The following is a 19,194-nucleotide window of genomic DNA, read 5'->3' as shown; positions in this document are numbered from 1 at the left end:
TTCCCGAGGGCAAACATTTAATCCCTCAAGTCTCCTTTGAATTAAAATTAAAAAAAATACCCCAAAATTCTGCCGGGTTAACTCGAGCCAACCCTGTTGCCTGTTTCGGAGCAGACAACGGAAGAGACGGCGACAAACGGCGAACGTCCGTACCGCATTAATGCTTTCACCCGTTTCCCCTGACCACACGCCGATCGTCCGTACGTATAACGTCGTTTAATAACGGAATTTCATCGTTCGCCGTCGAAACGTCCGTCACGTTAACCCTTCGGGGACCCATTAACCTCCCTTCCTGGTTAAATCCGTAACCAGGGTTAATCAGCGAGTTAGTTAAATTAAGCCTTAAACTTAAACACGCGATAAACATTTATATCCAGGAAGAAGGAAAACCAAACCAAAGAGGAAGAAAAAGAGTTAAAATAAAGGGTAAATTAAACCGATCATCATAAAATTTTTTCTCTATCTTATTCACTTATTATATTCTAATTTCATTTAATTTTTACTAAATTTAATATAATTAGTATTTTTTATCACTCAATCGTTAAGTATTTAAGGGAATTAAAATGATATCGTTTTAGAAAAATGATTTTTTTTACCAAAATAATTATTTGTATCTATATAATAGTTTATTTATAACACTGTTTAGTGAGAAAACGATTGAGTAATAAAAAATACTAATTAAATTAATTTAATGAAAAAATTAAATGAATTTAAAATATAATTAGTGAAATAAGAGGAAAAAAATAAAATTTAATGATAATTAGTGTAATGTACCCTAAAATAAAAGGCAGACAACAAAACAAAACCGCTAAATATAAGACGCGCGCGAAGCGATTTTAGGGGGATTCTTTCTCTGCCTTTTTTTTCATACAAAAGAAGTGGGAAAGTTGAAGCCAAAAGCTGTTTTCTCAAGGTGAAGTAAAGGCGGTATTGTAACCGTTTGAGCGGTTTTCAGTTACGGTATTTGGATCTCGCGACTCTTGGAATCGAAGAGTCGAGCAGTTAATTCGTGTTGATAAGCTTTGTTATTAACTGTAATTATTTTGGTGATTAAGTGTATATAATAAGCGATTTGGAGGTTTTTTTTTTTGTTTTGAAATTGCTGCTCTGACACTTTTACTGCTTGTTGACTCGGTGAGTTAGAGTTCAATGGCGAATAGAGTTGGAGCGTTTTCGCAGACAAATAATGTATCATCTGAAGGTAAAAAGAGATTTTCTTCGTCTAATTTATTTTTTCTGGAATTTTTCTTTTGAAGGTTTTTATTTCCTTTTTGTGTGATAGGAGACGGAAGGGGTGATCTGTATATGGAGTTATGGAAGTTATGTGCCGGACCACTGGTGGAGGTTCCTCGAACGGAAGAGAGAGTCTACTATTTTCCTCAAGGGCATATGGAACAGGCAACTATTTCACCTTTCCTTTTTTGGATCTGGTTTCTTTTTTGCGTGCTTGTTTTTATTTGGAAATTAATTGTGTTTCTATGGAAATGTTTGAAATGGGTTGTTGATTGAAATATTGCTATTTTTGGTGGGTTTTTTTAAGTTGGAAGCGTCCACGAATCAGGACTTGAATCAGAGGATTCCGTTGTTTAATCTTCCATCGAAGATTCTTTGCCGTGTTGTTCATACTCAGATGCTGGTAATTTTCAATATCTGATTTTTCAATTTACCTTGTTTTGGTTGTCTGTTTGGTTGTTGATCAATTGGATAACAATTAAAAAAGAGAAGTGGAATATTTATTTCGATCTATTTTTTTTATTGTTTTTGATCTTGAAGAGAATCTAGACCTTAAGCTTTGAATAACTTTTTGTTTTTGGGTAATTAGTTTTACTGGCTAGATAAATAGGGTTTTCAGTCCAATGTCATGTGATGCAGACAAAGTAGATCGTATATTATTCTATCAACATGATTGATTTGGGGATAATTTTTATGAACTTTGCTGCTTCTAGGCCGAACAAGAAACTGATGAAGTTTATGCGCAAATTACTTTGTTGCCGGAACCAAATGTAAGTAATCAATTTTGTTCCTTTCTGGTTTGAGCATCTCTCAGTATATGAATGCAAAAATCGAAGTTTGTTTCTCTCTCTCTCTCTCCCTCTCTCTTCCCCCCCCCCCCAAAACAATATTATGTTGTTTGAAATTATTGATTTCAATTATGGTTTTGGCATTTGTAGCAACCTGAGCCAACAACTCCTGATGAATGCCCTCCTGAGCCTCAAAGACCTACCGTCCACTCATTCTGCAAGGTTTTAACAGCCTCAGATACAAGCACCCATGGAGGGTTTTCTGTTCTTCGAAAACATGCCACTGAATGCCTTCCTCCACTGGTATTCTGTTCTAGATCCAGCTATTTGTTTTGGCCTTCTAATTTTCTGTCTGAGATTTTCATTATATTGATTTTTGAAAGTGGTTTTCTTTCAGGACATGAACCAGGCAACGCCAACCCAGGAATTGGTTGCAAAGGATCTTCATGGTTATGAGTGGCGCTTAAGCATATATTCAGAGGTAACCGAAAACCTTATTTATTGTTTTCCTCATTCAGACTTTTGACATTAAAGTTCCTCTGGATTTGGGATATGAGATACTTAAGGCTTAATGTTTGATCTCTCATTTTTGTAAAAGGTACCTCCACCATGAATGGGAAAATCATGATTTATTTATTGTTTATGATTGACTGATCAGGCCAACCAAGGAGGCATTTGCTGACAACAGGATGGAGTACATTTGTAACTTCAAAGCGATTAGTCGCTGGTGATTCCTTTGTGTTCCTGAGGTAGTCATCTTTTTTTTTCCCCATCTTTTTGTCCGCTTTGATGTTTTTCTGCATGTGATCTGCCCTTTGCTGTTTGTGTTTATTTGTATTGTGGCTGATGAATTGTTCATTTAATACTTGGTCCCCTAGAGGACAGAATGGGGAGCTTCATGTTGGAGTTAGGCGTGTAGCTCGTCAACAGAGCAGCATGCCGTCATCAGTGATATCAAGTCAGAATATGCACTTAGGAGTGCTTGCAACTGCATCTCACGCTGTTTCAACTCAGTCCCTCTTTGTTGTCTACTATAAGCCAAGGTATAATATTTATAGATTTGCCAAAAGTGAGATTATTATTTTATTTTCTCATTTGTTTCATGTAAATATCAGGACAAGTCAGTTTATCATTGGGCTGAACAAATATTTAGATGCCCTTAATAATAAGTTTGCAGTTGGCATGAGATTTAAGATGAGGTTTGAAGGGGAAGATTCTCCTGAGAGAAGGTACTAGAACTTAACCACATGATTGTTCTCGGTGGCGATTTCTTTTAAAGGAAAAAAAAGAAAAATCTTTCTTTAAGTACTTACTCAACATACCTTGATTGATAAGGTTTTCTGGAACAATTGTTGGGGTTGAAGACTCTTCTCCTCACTGGAAAGATTCAAAATGGCGTTCGTTGAAGGTACCTTGTTCTTACATGACTTCCCAACTTTATTTTAAATTGTTAAGGCTGGTTATGTACATCTAAGACTGCTTAATGCTTCTCAACAGGTACAATGGGATGAGCCTGCCTCCATTCAGAGGCCTGACAGGGTTTCACCATGGGATATAGAACCCTTTGTTGCTCCAATTCCACCAGCTCTGGCTCAACCGAATGCAGCTAAGAACAAAAGGCCTCGACCGCCCGTTGAAAATCCTGCTCTATGTAAGACACTTTTCCTTGTATATTTATCTATTGTTATACTTATGTTTGTTCTATCTGACTTGCTCACTTGAATAATATAGATATGTCGATAACAGCATCAGCTCCTTGGAATTCTGGAGTGATGCATTCCCATGATCCAACTCTGCGTAACATTTCTGCGAAGCTAAAAGAAATGAGAATTATGCCATGGCCACACGCAGACAGATAAACAGTAGTTACAGCTCTTTCTCGAAGATTCAAAATGAAGGAAGCTGGCTGTCTTCTGGCATGAGTGTTTCTCAGCATCTGTTTCCGATGCAAGGGAGGATGGCAAAAGTGTGTGTGGTTGGCCTCTTCTTTCAGGCTTTCAAATCCACAACTGAAGGGTGATTCAACCTTTAATCCAATTGAAAAGTTAAAGAAATCTGAGACTGCGGCTAGTTATCGATTGTTTGGTATTGAACTGATAAACCACTCTGTGAGCTCAACAACTCCAGTGGAGAAGACATCCACACAACTTTCTATTGCGACTGCCTGTACAAACTGAAGGACATGGTCCAACTATTCTGTCACCATCTGATTCTGATCAGAAATCTTACATTTCAAAAGATTCTAAAGAGAAGCAACAAGAACAGTTACATGTGCTGGCAAAAGAGATCCAGAACAGGCAAAGTTCTAATTCTACAAGAAGTCGTACTAAGGTATTGAAAGTAACATTTTCATTCAACTGGAAAAACTATCTACAACCTTGAAGAATTTCCAATAAACTCTCTTTTGGGTTGCATATGTGAACAGGTTCAGATGCAGGGGGTTGTTGGTCGTGCTGTGGACTTGGCCACATTGACAGGATATGATCAGCTTATAGATGAATTGGAGGAGATGTTTGATATTAAGGGACAGCTTCGCCCTAGGAATAAGTGGGAGATTGTTACACTGACGAAGGGGATATGATGCTCGTAGGCGATGACCCATGGCTGTAAGTTACTTGATGCATGTAATTTTTCCCTTTTTTTTTCTTTTCGTAATAAAGAGAAGCATCATCCAGAATTTATCTTACCCTCTTACTTGCAGGGAATTTTGTAATATGGTAAGAAGGATTTTAATCTGTTCAAGCCAGGATGTGAAAAAGATGACCACAGGAAGCAAACTTCCCATGTCTATTATTGAAATTGAAGGGACTGTGATTAACTCTTAAAGTAGGGACACATTTTTATTTTCCCCATTCAGTACCTCTTGTTTGTTTGTTGTTGCCTGTGGGAGCTTTCGTCTTTGACTTTTGAACTTATGGAGGCTGCTAAGAGTCAAGGGAACACTAATCATTGGCTCGGTTTTGGAGCTGCCTAAAATAGGAGACTAAAATACATCTCCTGGATTTGAAGAACCAAGACTTGTTCGTGAATTAGTAAATGGGTTAGAGGCTGGACTAGGATCATGTGAATACTTTTCGTCTCTGTATTTGTGGTGGGTGGTGTTTCTAATGTTTTGGTTTCCTCTGCTTGTAAATATATAAATGTCCGTTAGTCGTTAGACTCGTGGGTCGGTTTTCGTTAGTGATTAGCCCCCACTAGAAGGTAGCCTGGATTAGGATATGAAGCAGTGAGCTGATTGAGGATGTCAAGTCCTTTGTAAATTTCATTGCATTGCGAAACTTTAGACCTTTATTCCCTTGAGCAGTGAGTTCATGTGATTGTCAAATTGGATTGCCCATTAATTCTTCATTCCCATTGCCTTTCCTTACCGTTTAGCGTTTAGGTGATGTTCATGTGATTGTCAAATTGGATTGCCCATTTTCTCTTTTCACATAAAAACAAGTATAGTTTTTGATACTAATAATTTATCAAGGTTATATTCAGGTCAAAAAGTCCCTTTTGCACGTATTCCGTCTGGGGCTGTAAACGAGCCGAGTCGAGCTCAATTCGAACTCGAAAACTTTTAATTAGGCTCGACTTGATTCAAAAACTCGCGAGCTAAAAATTATTAAGTTTATATCGAACTCGAAAAGGCTCGAACTAAAAAAAAATTTAAGAGCTCGATTGAAGTTCGAGACTCGAGCTCGAACTCGAATTTGAACCTACAAAAATTATGTTACATTTAAAAATATTTTAAAAAATTTATAATTATCAATAATGTATTTTTAATATTTTTAATAAAGTAATTTTAAAAAATCTAAAATTATAATATAACATTTTTTTTCGAGTAGCTCGCGAGTTTTTCGAGTCGAGTATTAAGTAGCTCGTTAAGAATTCGAGTCGTGTTCGAGCTCGAGTTGAGTTCGAGCTCGAGTTCAAGCTCGAGTCGAGTTCATTCGATTCGAGTGTTGATCGAGTTTTGACCGAGTCAATCTCGAGTAGCTCACGATCTGTCTCGTCTCATTTACAGTCCTAATTCCGTCAAATCATGGCACTTGATTAAATGTTCTAATGACACAAATAGACAACAATAAACCATAAAGGCAATTAAAAAAAAAACAGGCGATTGGGCTGTAGTGAATGGAGAATGTACCCAAATTTGTTCATTTTCTTCGTTTCCCTAGTCTAGGATGCCCTGCAAGTAGTCAAATAATACGAGTAATGCATTTTCAACTTTGTAGTGCTCCAAGCCAATGTTTATTCGATATTATTCTTGTGAATAGAGAAGCAAACGAGCTTAATCGAACTCGACTAGACTCGAAAACTCTGAAATAAAATTTAACTCGACTTGAAAATTTGCGAGCCTAAAATCTTCAAGCTCGACTTGAACTCGAAATCATGAACTGAAGCTCGTAATAGAGGCTTGAAAAGAAAAGAAAACTTAAACTTAACTCGATTATAGCCTCAATGTAACACCCCCAAACTGTTACGAGTAACCCGATCCGGGGTGTAACATTAGGGCCACAGAAGCGACCCGCCATAAAAAAAAAAAAGTAAAATTTTCTTAAACCATTTCAAAATAAAAAATAATTTAGAGTAAAATACAAGTTATTTCTAACAATAAAACAAAATTAAATAACATACAATATCAAAACAAATTTCATACACAGTTGTGAAAACAGACCACGACTTACATGCCCCCTAATTACACTGGTATTGTATTCCGCAAGCAACACTAGATCGATTCTTTTAATATGAAATTGTGAGTAAAAGAGTGAGATTTGGGAAGCTCAATACAGAACTACCAGATGATGTTGTAGGACATGCAGATAAATGACAAGCACAAAATTTCCTTATTAATTCATGCATCTACAGGTTTTTGTGATGAGTTCATGTTTCACTGATATCAGAGATCGGGATCCAAATATATTATATATCGGAAAATAGAAATCAGAGATTGGGTTTTTATTTAAAACACAAAGTTACCCTACAACTATACACCTAATGCAAATCCCCAAAACAGACATCCATAAGGATTTACCGTAGACCTCTAGGATCTAGGAGTCCATTATGAATGATCAGAAAATGAAAAGAATTATCAGCTAGCTGAACTTCAGAATCTCCAGACACTTACCAGACAATACCCCAATAAAACAATTTCAGATAGCATTAGTAAAATCAAAAGATCATAAATTAGACTTTTTACAATAACGATAATCCAGAGAACATGTACCAGATAATCAAAAATTTCATATCAAAAATCAGAACTCAGGAAAATCAGTAAACAAAATATTGTTTTTAAAATCAGCTAAAAAAGATAAATATAACACACAAGGACACACTAGTGTGTCCAATTATTTTTCGGGCATTTGATAGTTATCAGGAATGAAAACCTTGAAGCTTATATAAATTGATCGAATTTTAGGGGCAAGGTCTTTATTAAAAAGGATCGATTGCTAATGAATCTAATCAGGCATTTAGAATTGATAATTCATGACTCTTTAGGATTTAGGTGCATCAGGAACCTTTACATCAGAATAATTAAGATTCATATATAACAAGAGTGATTCCATCATTTAGGCATTCAGGGATATTTTTGACATTTTGCTTTCCTGAAGAATTCTTAATAATTTAACCCAAAAAGGGTAAAATGGTAATTTGTATTATTATGAATTTATATCGAATTATCGTGATTTTGAGTTAAATCGCACTAACCGATCTCCACACTGTAATACTTATCAATAATCCGGACCGATATACTTCACGAATATTCACGCCTTAATATTGATTACACTGGTTGAACTGATCACTTTCATAATCACCATTGAACGGAACTTGAGGAGGCGAATAGGTACTCCGATGGTATTTTATTTCTGTGATGTATCAGTATCAAGAATACTCGTCATAGTTGGCTCATGCTCCATAACCTTTAGAGGTGATACAACATTTAAGTTTATTAGTGTTTATTCAAGAATCAAAATTAAAATCTTTTACCGTCTCAGAGGTTAAAATCGGATATCAAGTTTTCTAAACAAACCAAACATTTAATAGGTGCATCAATAGTTTAATTTGGATCAAGTATGACTTTTCGGGATTATTTTCCACTTCCAGGGACTATCCTGGTCTATGAACAACATACGAGCATTTTCATAATTTTATTGTGTAGGGGTATTGATGTAATTTCTTATCCAAGTATTCTCAATATCTGACCTTTAAAGTAAATAATTAGAATTTTCGGGTCCTAAGGTCGATTTACTAATTAATCACTGAACTTGGAATTATTTTCTACCGATCATCCAATTCTTTATACGAATTATCCGAGTTTTATTCGGTCTAACTTATATTATATTCGGTTCGGGTCTAACAATATCTATTACACATAATTGTCCAATCATTTTCATTCATGGACTTATCAATTATCAACGAGTTTCGAAAAGCATTCAAAAAGTAGTAGAGTATTACTTTGATTTTTGTGCCACCTCGATCGTCCAAATAAACTCCATTAGTTTGTTCTCGCATTTGATTTTAATATCCCATAATATCTCAGATACATATGAAAACAATTTACGTCAGAAACGAAATTAATCGAAAAAATTATTCAAATGAAAAAATATACTCATGACGTTAAAAAATATCAAGATAATTGATATCAAAATAACGGTTGATTAATGGTGGGCAACACCAATCAACGGCTTGGCTCGCATAGTCTAGATTAGTTCGGGCTGTCTGTACCGGTCCCAGACAGTTTCTAGAAACTCCCTCGGCTGAAATCAATGCCCATGCGCACGGAATGACGCGTGGGGTGCGTGTGAAGGCCTACGGTTTGCCGGACAACCACTGAAAATTCCAGATTTGAAGATCTCGCGGTTTTGAGTCACTATATAGGCTTGGTTCACGATGGGGTGCGACGGAAAGGAGCTTTATGAGTGATCGAACGTTCTCTAGCTGGATGACGAGCTGGTTCCAATAACGCTGGAGGTGTCGTTAATGAATGATCGGGCGATGACAAATCGTTGAAAAACCAAAGAGGAGCTATAGCTTTCCGACGAACCTTCAAGGCCTTGGTCGCAGGTTGACGACGATCACGTCGGCGGTGCATGCCACATACAATGGAGGACGATGATCGGAGCTGAACGATGGCGAGGGTCAGTGATGGGTTTAAACATTTCTTGATAGGAGCTGTTTCAAATGTTTTTTTTACAAAGTCTGATTAAATCAGATATAAAATAAGGGTTTGATTATTTTATTATTGAACATTCGCATAACCTAATGGTATATTCGTGGAACATCATAATTCTATGGTCACGGGTTCAAACCTTTAGATCCACAAAATTTGATTTTATTTTAACAGTCAAGGGAGTTGGGAAAAATCAGGTTCAAGTCCCTTAACTTTTAGGAACTTCAAAACTGACATAAAATCTTCGCGTGGGGTGCGTGTGAAGGCCTACGGTTTGCCGGACAACCACTGAAAATTCCAGATTTGAAGATCTCGCGGTTTTGAGTCACTATATAGGCTTGGTTCACGATGGGGTGCGACGGAAAGGAGCTTTATGAGTGATCGAACGTTCTCTAGCTGGATGACGAGCTGGTTCCAATAACGCTGGGGTGTCGTTAATGAATGATCGGGCGATGACAAATCGTTGAAAAACCAAAGAGGAGCTATAGCTTTCCGACGAACCTTCAAGGCCTTGGTCGCAGGTGACGACGATCACGTCGGCGGTGCATGCCACATACAATGGAGGACGATGATCGGAGCGAACGATGGCGAGGGTCAGTGAATGGGTTTAAACATTCTGATAGGAGCTGTTTCAATGTTTTTTTTTACAAAGTCTGATTTAAATCAGATATAAAAAAGGGTTTGATTATTTTATTATTGAACATTCGCATAACCTAATGGTATATTCGTGGAACATCATAATTATGGTCACGGGTTCAAACCTTTAGATCCACAAAATTTGATTTTATTTAACAGTCAAGGGAGTTGGGAAAATCAGGTTCAAGTCCCAACTTTTAGGAACTTCAAAACTGACATAAAATCTTGATAAACTTACAATTTGGTCTCCTAAAATTTAAGAAAAAAATTGCCCCAACTTCGTGGTGTGACACTCAAACTTGAACCTGAATTTTAAATACATGAAAATCTTATACTGCATTTTTTTAAAAAATCAACGCATAAATGTTAATATTATTAATAATTTTTTTATAAATAAAATCTTATATATTATTTTTAAGATGTTCACAAGCTTTTCGAGTTGAGTATAAACTAATTCGTTTTGACTTGTTAAGAACTCGAGTCGAGCTTGAGCTCGAATTCAATTCATTCAAGTCGAATATTTATCGAGTTTTGACCGAATCGATCCCTAATAACTCGCGATGTGTCTCACCTCATTTTTGGCCCTACTCGTGAGAGGTATTGTCATTGAAAGATGTTGGAGGTATTCAAAATAATTGCATCTTTTCATTGTCCTTTTCCTGGAGCACGAGATGATGTTGGTCTATATGCCAAATAATTACATCAGTTTTATGTCCTTGTTCTGGAGCATGAGATGAGCAGAAACATGTGGCTGTCTCTTTTTCTTCTTTCAGCCACATGAATCTCAATAGAGATGGGCTCACTCAAGTTGTGATTTAGACATATCAAATGGTTTAATAAATGGTATATTGTTTGGCTAAACAATTGTAGCACATTTCTCTTCCTGTCATTCTGCCAAAGAAATATGGAAGGCCGAGGTCTAAGAGGAGGCACACCACCGATGCTCCTCCGTTTCATGCGTCGGAGCCGCTGAGGCGTACACCTTCAACCGCCTTTTTGCGGCAGTGTGTACTTCTCTTCCATTCTGGCTCTACTCTACCGCCAGTCCAAACCTCTCTCTCTACCGAACAACCAGCTTGCTCTCTTTCTCCATCACCCCTTTCTTTGCTCATCTCAGATCTTGTTCTTGCCTTCATGTGGGCTTCGGCACAAGCATTCCGGATGTCCCCGATCGTCGTAAAGAGTTCACCGAAGACATCAAACGAGTCATCAAAGACGAAGATCTTTTAGGGTTAGACGTGTTCGTATGCACGGCGGATCCTTACAGGAGCCACCGATGAATGTGGTGAACACGGCACTGTCGTTGATGGCTTACGATTATCCGGCGGATAAGCTTTCGATCTACTCTCGGACGACGGAGGCTCAGCTTTGACTCTCTTTGCTTTCATGGAGGCTGCTAAGTTCGCAAGCCATTGGCTACCATTTTGCAGGGATCACGATGTAATGGAAAGGAGCCCCAAAGTGTATTTGAAGCTAATTCTCATTCTTCTATCCCTCACTTTGAAAAGATTAAGGTAATTAATACGCTCAAACAATGGGGAAGTATCACGTGACAAAGTCTTAATATAAGGCTAATGAAACACGTTACCGGTTTTGTTATTTTTTTAATATTTTCGGTAAAAATTTACTTAAACATTATTATTTCTACCGATTGTTATTATTGGGTGCTTTATCGGTTTTGTTATTATTGGTGCTTTACTGATTTGTTAACATATCTGATAAAGCGCTACATAAAATATTATTTTTTTACTGATTTTGTTATTATTGGACATTTTACCGAAAATATTAAAAAACATTAATATTTTAGGTAGAAATAATAATATTTTAGGTAAACTTTTACCGAAAATATTAAAAAAATAATAACAAAACTAGTAGCGTCTTTCCCTAACCGTATATTAAGATTTCCGCACGGTAGAACTTCAAACACTTTTGTTCATTTACTTATGTGATCAGTGATACACTAACCACTTTTAATTTTTTTATTTAAAACTTTCCAAAATAAGTATAAATAACTTTAATTTTTAGGGTAAAGTACATCGACAGTCCCCGAGCTATGAAATGGTCTATAAGTTATAAAATGATCTTCTGACTATATAATATTTTTAAGTCATTCGACCATTAAAATTTATAAAATGGTCGTCTGACTATCATTATGTTCCAAATCCGTCATTTTCTGTTAAAAAATTGACGATTGTCTAAGCTGGATGTTAACATGATGATTGAGATATGATTGTCATTTGATATTCCTGGATCAGATTTTATCATATTACAATCATCAAGTTAACGTTCATCTAAGAATATCGTCATTTTTAGCAGAAAAATGACGAGTTTGGAACATAATGAATAGTCAAATGACGATTTTGCAATTTTAATAGTCGATGGACTCAACAAAATAATACTCTATAGTCAAATGATTATTTTATAACTTTTAATAGTTAAGGGACTTAATAAAACAATATCCGTCGTGAGACCATTTGTGTATTTTACTCTAATTTTTAATCGAATATCATATATACATTCACACAAAGGACCAAACACAATCACCGATCAAAATTGTCATTTAGTCGATGACCTTACTTATGTATCACGTTTATAGTGTGCACGAAAAAATATTTTATGTTAAAAATACATTTTATAATTTTTTAACTAATAATTTTAATTATATTTTTAAAAATAATTAGTTGATTAGTACTTATTGATTTTAGAGACGAACACATAGTTTTAAGTAAGGGTAAGGATGTACAATTTTAAGAAATTATATTAGAAAGTTAAGAGGTAAAAAATTAAATCAATAGAAAATATAGAGAAATTTGTACAAAATAAATCTACTCAATTTTTTTTTTTAATTTCAACTTAATACTGATAAAAGAAATATAATATTGTTTGGATTCGATGTATGATGAGGTTTGTACTTCGAGACGGGATGGAGTCAGGATTCCAACTCAAGGGGACAAAGTATTAATCATAAAAATGAGGGGAAAATCAAAATAAACTAAAATTTAGAGTTCTAATTTAATATTTCCCATGTATTTTTTAATAATATAAATCGAGGGTAGTGACCTTCGAGACAAAGGGTAATTCCGTCCCTGCATCGAGACTTTATCCTTACTCCCTCGTAGGATCAATACTAGAATACAGACTTTCGTTCTACGAGCCTCCACATCTATCATAAATCTTTAAGTTCTTAATTTAATTTTAATCTATCATAATCTTTATTAGGGATGGTCATGGGATCCGAATTCGACTGTTTTTTTGCTTATAATTTAATTTCAAATTTGTACAAAATCAACTCTAAAGCCTTCATTAACTTTGCTTATGATTTCTGATTGTTTTTTTTTTTTCCGGTCGTCGTCGAAGTTACGTGTATCGGCTGTAATGACCAACGCGCCGATAGTCTTGACACAGGATTGTGACATGCACTCCAATGATCCCCAAACACCCCTTCGTTACTGTGTTATTGTCGGACCCTGTTTTGAGACGGGATTTAGCGTACGTTCAGTTTCCCCAACGATTTCATGGCCTCAACAAAGATGACATCTATTCTTGTGAGTTTAAGCGTCAGGCCCAGATCGACCTGCTGGTTTAGATGGGCTAAAAGGCCCGAACTACTCGGCTCCGGCTGCTTCTTTCTCCGACGAGCTTTATTCGGTGGCCCGTCGACCCCGGTCCTACCCGAATCTCGGAACTCGACCCGGACCATGTGGTGAACAAGCCCATTAAATCACAAGAAATTCTTTCATTGGCAGACCGTGTTGCTGTTGCAACTATGAGAACCGAACCAAATGGGGCTCCAAGGTAAAGCTCATCACTCACTTTTCACTTCTTTCTTTCACTATGGGTCATTTGTTAAATCAACGAACATGAATAAAAATTCTGTTCGTTTAATTAAATGAATAAATACAAACAAAGGGTTTGTTCGTTCATTTACATTCATGAACGTTTGATGATCCGTTCGTTTGCGTTCAATAATGTTCGTTTATTTATATTATTTGAAGAATTTTTGCATGATTTAAAAGAAAGTTACACTTATGTCCGTTTACACTTAATGAACGAGTATGAATGACACGAACAAGCTATATTCCTTAACAAACAAGAAATTTGTTCGTTAAATTGTCCATGTTCGTTCGATTGAGGTTAAACGAACGTGAGCATACCACTGTTTATGTCCGTTTGATTCATTTACAGACTTAATTTTTAACTACTTGAGAAGGTCGATCGATATTGTTTGCAGATTGGATTAGATACGGAACATTGGTTGAGATCTTTACACAGGTACAGGCTTCAATGTGAAGGATGGAAGGGCCTATTTTGCAACCCGGAGAGGGCAGCATTTTTAGGGGATGCCCCAATCACCCTCATTGATGTACTTGTCCAATGCAAGAGATGGCATTGGCTTCTTTCAAGTAAACTTCTCCAAAAACAACCCACTAATCTTTGGTCCTCGATCTATTGGTGTCTTAATGAGCCTAGGTTACTCCCACTATACATTTTGGCCCATCTGGTGCATTCCGGTTACCTTGTACTGTTTCATCCCTCAGCTAGCACTCGCCAACCAACTCAGCATCTTTCCAAAGGTATGAACATTGATGAATTGTACCAGGCATAGTTACAAAAATACGTTCCACGTTTGCACATATGGTTGCTTTGTTCCAACGTTTTCAATTTTTTTTATCAGAACAGCTCCTGTTGGATGAAAATCATTTACTAACGAAAGAAGTTTACGTTCGAATTCGATCGCATCGACAGGTATCGGAACCGTGGTTCTTCCTTTATTTTCCTCGTCCTCGGCGCGTACGGGCAAGATTTCCTCGATTTCGTCTTAGCCGGAGGCACGGTCGGAAGGTGGTGGAATGCTCAAAGGATGTGGATGATAAGAGGAGTGACTGTTTCTGTTTGGTTCAATAGAGTACTCGTTTGGGGATCTCCACACATGAGTTTAGCCTGACAAGCAAGGTGCATGATGATGCACAGAGCAAAGATATGAGCAATGCATTTTCGAGTTTGGGGTACATCACCGTTGTTTGTGCCACTGACAATGGCAGCAACAATCAACTTGTTTTCGTTCATGTCGGGTTGACTGGGTTTTAGAGGCAACAACAAGGAAGGTCTGGGTTTGCAGATGATTTAAGTGGCTTCATCGTCTTCAACTGCCTGCCCATTTATGAAGCCATTGCTCTAAGGAATGATGCAGGAAAATGGCAGCCAAAGTTACTGTTATCTCTACGTTTTGCGTCCACGGCTCTTTACTGTGCTTTTTCACTCTGTTTTTGAACCAATAATGACTTTTCCGTGTCTTCGTTCGAATTAATCCGTTATCGTTAGCCATAACCATTGATCGGTGAAACTGTTATATTTTACGGATTAATGAATCGAACCATTAAGATTTAACTGTTACAATTAACCAAACAATTAAAAGTGCCAGTTAACAGTTACAATTATAATAAATTAACCATAAGTTAACATATAACTGAATTGTTAATAACGATTAACCGTTAGCAATAAATCTTTTTTAATGATTAAATTACGATTATCAAAATTTATTAGACTAAATAGTAATTAACCAACTATGAACACCCTTAAAAAAATAGAACTTTACCTTTACAGATAAATAAAATTTTATTTATTCTCGAGGACTAACAAGGTCAAAATATTCACGCTACACATGTTAATATTACTTTTTCTTAGATCCATTTGTATTCATTCATAATTTTCTTAATAGTCTCGGATGATTACATAGTATATTTACATTTTTTTTAATTATCGACAACACACACATTCTGCAGACTAGGGGTTCAAATAACAATTGCGGTCACGTTGCGTTTATTACGATTGAAGACATAAAGAATATTATTACGGTGATTGCGGGTATAGCAGTTAGGGGTGAGCAACGAAACCGAGAAAACCGAAAAACCGACACGAACCGAGTAAAACGGTTCGGTTTGGCTTTAAACGGTTCAGTTTTCGGTTCGGTTTAAATGCTTCATTTTTTTGATTCGGTTCGGTTCGGGTTTTCCATATGGAACCCATTTGTTCCATATTGAACCGAATAGGCAATTTTTGTAAAAAAATTATAGTTTCAAGTGATTTTTTCATTGAAAAACCGAAAACCGAACCGACCGAAAAAACCAAACCGTTAAAAAACCCGAACCGAACCGAAAAAACCGGTTTCGGTTTTTTCGATTTTTTAACTATTCGGTTTCGGTTTAATATTGAAAAACCGTTTATTTCGGTTCGGTTCAGTTTTTGGTAAAAAACCGAACCGAACCGAACCGAATAGACCCCTAATAGCAGTCATATAATAATGGTAGCAGAGGGCACCACTACCGTTATATAGCGGGCGCTATCGCGGTCGTGGACATCTATTTAAATCCTTGATGCAAATACAACTGCTTGAACCCATGATTTTAAAGGAGAACATTGCTCTCTTTAACCGCTGCGACTAAAATCGTGTTGAATTAAATTCAGATGATTAACATATTACAGGTTAATATTCTTACATGCGCCTTGATTTTTGCTGTGGAGGATATCCAGTCATGCCCATTCCTGGATCTTTCCTTCTCAACTGTTGCTGCTGATGAGGTTGGGCAGCGAGATTCCGCTGCATTCGGCATGCCTCCCGGATTCATTCCACCACCCACTCCAGCCTGAGAAGGTAATATAAGCCATCATGCCCTGCTGCATTCTTTGCATTGGAGGAGGTGGCATAGGTCGATTCACGGATCCATTTCTTCCTACATGACCACCCATGCCGCCACCTACATTTCCGGATGGTACGGGTTGCGGTGGTTGCTGAATGCTAGTTGTTCCTTCGAAATCAGTGTTCTGATCCACCGTCCGAGTAGGATAATTGATTATTTTCTCTCCAGGCTGGTTCGGTACCAGTGCATTTCGACCCGGTAAAGGTTCAATTCTGAAGTACTCATGCTCTAAAGCCTGTGCGGCTGTTATACGCTTTCGAGGATCATATTCAAGCATCTTAGATAAGAGGTCGAATGCAGGGCTTTTGGGAGAAAGATGAACAACGCTATGAAGTCCTGCATTTTCGTACTTGTGTGCTTGAATGTGCTGCACATCTGATTGCCAATGCGAAGATTCGCAAGCGTGGCCACTTTTCCAAGGTAGGATGACCCAAAATTTTAAATATCTTGTCCAGCTGATCGAGTTGAAAAGGATTCGGTGTAGATTTGGCTTCCGCGCCTTGAAAAAGCGGCTTCAAAGTCAAAAGCTCAGCAAAAATACATCCGACAGCCCACATATCGACCGCACTGGTATAATGCTTTGCACCGAGAAGCAATTCAGGTGCACGATACCAAATAGTTACAACCACACCATTTTCAGATAATGGCTTCAAGGGAGCTTGATAAATCCTTGCAAGTCCGAAATCGGCAATTTTGACAACCCCGTGCTCATCTCCATCGCCCATAACCAATATATTCGATGGCTTTAGATCTCGGTGTATGATCCAGTTGCTATGGAGATAGTTCAAGCCATTAAGCAGCTGCCAAAGAAGTGACTTAACAGTGTATTGGGTTCATAGCATGGTTAACCTTGTCCCTGTGGTGTCTGATGATCTCATACAGGTCATATTCAGCATAATCGAAAGCTAGATACAACGACATATCCGTGTGATTGATGTGCACGTTCACAAGCTTCACAACATTCTCGTGTGAAATCTCCCTAAGCAACATGATTTCTCGGATGGCGGTGGGGGAGACACCATCCCCGTCCTTGGACTGCTTGAACTTCTTTATGGCGATGCATTTTCCACGATGGGCCAGAGACTTGATTCTAGCAAGAAACACAAGCCCGTAAGTACCTTCACCGATTTTGCCGAGGAGATTGTACTGTTGCAGCCATTCTGCTTCTCGCTGCTGCTGGATGAAGTATTGTTGGCCGCAATGCCTCTGCCTGAAGTATTATTGCCATCTCCCATGGTTTCTGCGCTTTACAACACCGACCGTCGACGCCCAATTATAAAGCCTACCTTACCAGGATGATAAGCTCATAATGCCATTACATGCTATTGCAGTTCCTTAATCTAATCCCCTGAAATTCATAGCAGCAGATCAATGTCAAGAAACACATCAACCATAGTTATCTCTAGTTCTTAAAAGATTTCACTTTTATCATTAAACAAAAATCGAATAATTGCCCCAAATTCAGCCTCACCCAATCATCAAACAAAGATAAACAAGTTCAGCCATAATTAGCAAACTTAATCAACTAATTAAACTCCTAAATTTGAAATTTTCTATTGCATTAACATCGCCTAATCAAACAAACGCAGAATTTCTCTTCGCACAATCTAAAAACAAACCTGATTTTGTTTTTTTACACGATTTAATCGATAAACAGAAACGAAAAATGAGGGGAAAATACCGCAAAATTTGTTGACTAAGAACAACGGCAGCGTCTCAGGAGTTTCCACGCCTCGAATTCAATCCAGAGTCTCCGAATCGGAATTCAGCTTGGTCACAAGCTATAACTTTCCGATAAGTCTAACAGAAAAAATAAGAGAAAAAAAATTGACCATCCTTCATGAAAATATCCGAATAAAATAACAGAAAAGGGGGAAGGGAAATCAGGTTATTGAGATGAAACCATCGGCTTATTACCCTTAAAGTTGGATAATTTAGGGTTCCTCGAATTACCTTTTAAAAAATGGCCTGATTCTTGAAATTGCTAATGCCGGGACGATGAATTAATCTTTCTATTTGATTTTGATTTGAAAATTTCCAATTCAAAATAATTTTGAGCAATAATTTTATAAAATCGACCCGACTTGAAAAAAAATTTAAATTTAAATTGAGTTATAAAATAAAATTCGAATAACTTAATTTTTTTTAGTAATTAGTGAATTAATTTTCAAGTTTCAGTAGAGTTCTTCGACTCTGTATGATATATTGTATCGCATATGAAAATAAATGTATTGTATATAGTTATAGAAAATCTTATAAATTAAAACCAAATAGTATAATAATATTATAATATTTACAATTAAATTTAAACAGAAACGTTACTACCTCGAATTGAATCGAAATTTATAAACTTGAGTCGACTCGATTTTTTTTTCAAATTAAGTTTAAATTATAGAATATGACTCCTCAACTCGAATAACTCAAATTTTTTTTAACTCAACCTGATCTAACATTCACCCTTACATGAAACATGATACAATTAATGGACTTTTTTAAATTATAAAGTACGAGTATGTTTAGTTTATATTCTAAAATATTTTAGAGTGATCAACAATTTTAAATATCTTAGTTGAAATTAGGGACGAGCATGAGTCGGTTTCGACCAACCTGGTCTAATCAAAAAATTTTATTTAATATTTTAATTTAATATACACGATCTTGCAACACTATACACGATCTTCCA

General features: G+C 36.7%; 3 pseudogenes; 2 read left to right on the top strand and 1 right to left on the bottom strand.

Annotated features, from left to right (window-relative positions):
- The first annotated feature begins 866 nt into the window (after positions 1–866).
- LOC120206685 lies at positions 867–5,375 on the top strand (annotated as a pseudogene).
- A 5,342-nt stretch (positions 5,376–10,717) lies between these two features.
- LOC120206684 lies at positions 10,718–15,201 on the top strand (annotated as a pseudogene).
- Positions 15,202–16,234: 1,033 nt separating this feature from the next.
- Positions 16,235–18,406, bottom strand: LOC120206683 (annotated as a pseudogene).
- Positions 18,407–19,194: the final 788 nt, after the last annotated feature.

The sequence above is a fragment of the Hibiscus syriacus genome, unplaced genomic scaffold (genome assembly GCF_006381635.1).
Source record: "Hibiscus syriacus cultivar Baekdansim isolate YM2019G1 unplaced genomic scaffold, ASM638163v2 tig00013960_pilon, whole genome shotgun sequence".
Classification (NCBI taxonomy): domain Eukaryota; kingdom Viridiplantae; phylum Streptophyta; class Magnoliopsida; order Malvales; family Malvaceae; genus Hibiscus; species Hibiscus syriacus.
Note: the sequence above shows the minus strand (reverse complement) of the source record. Positions and strands in the feature narration are given on the sequence as shown.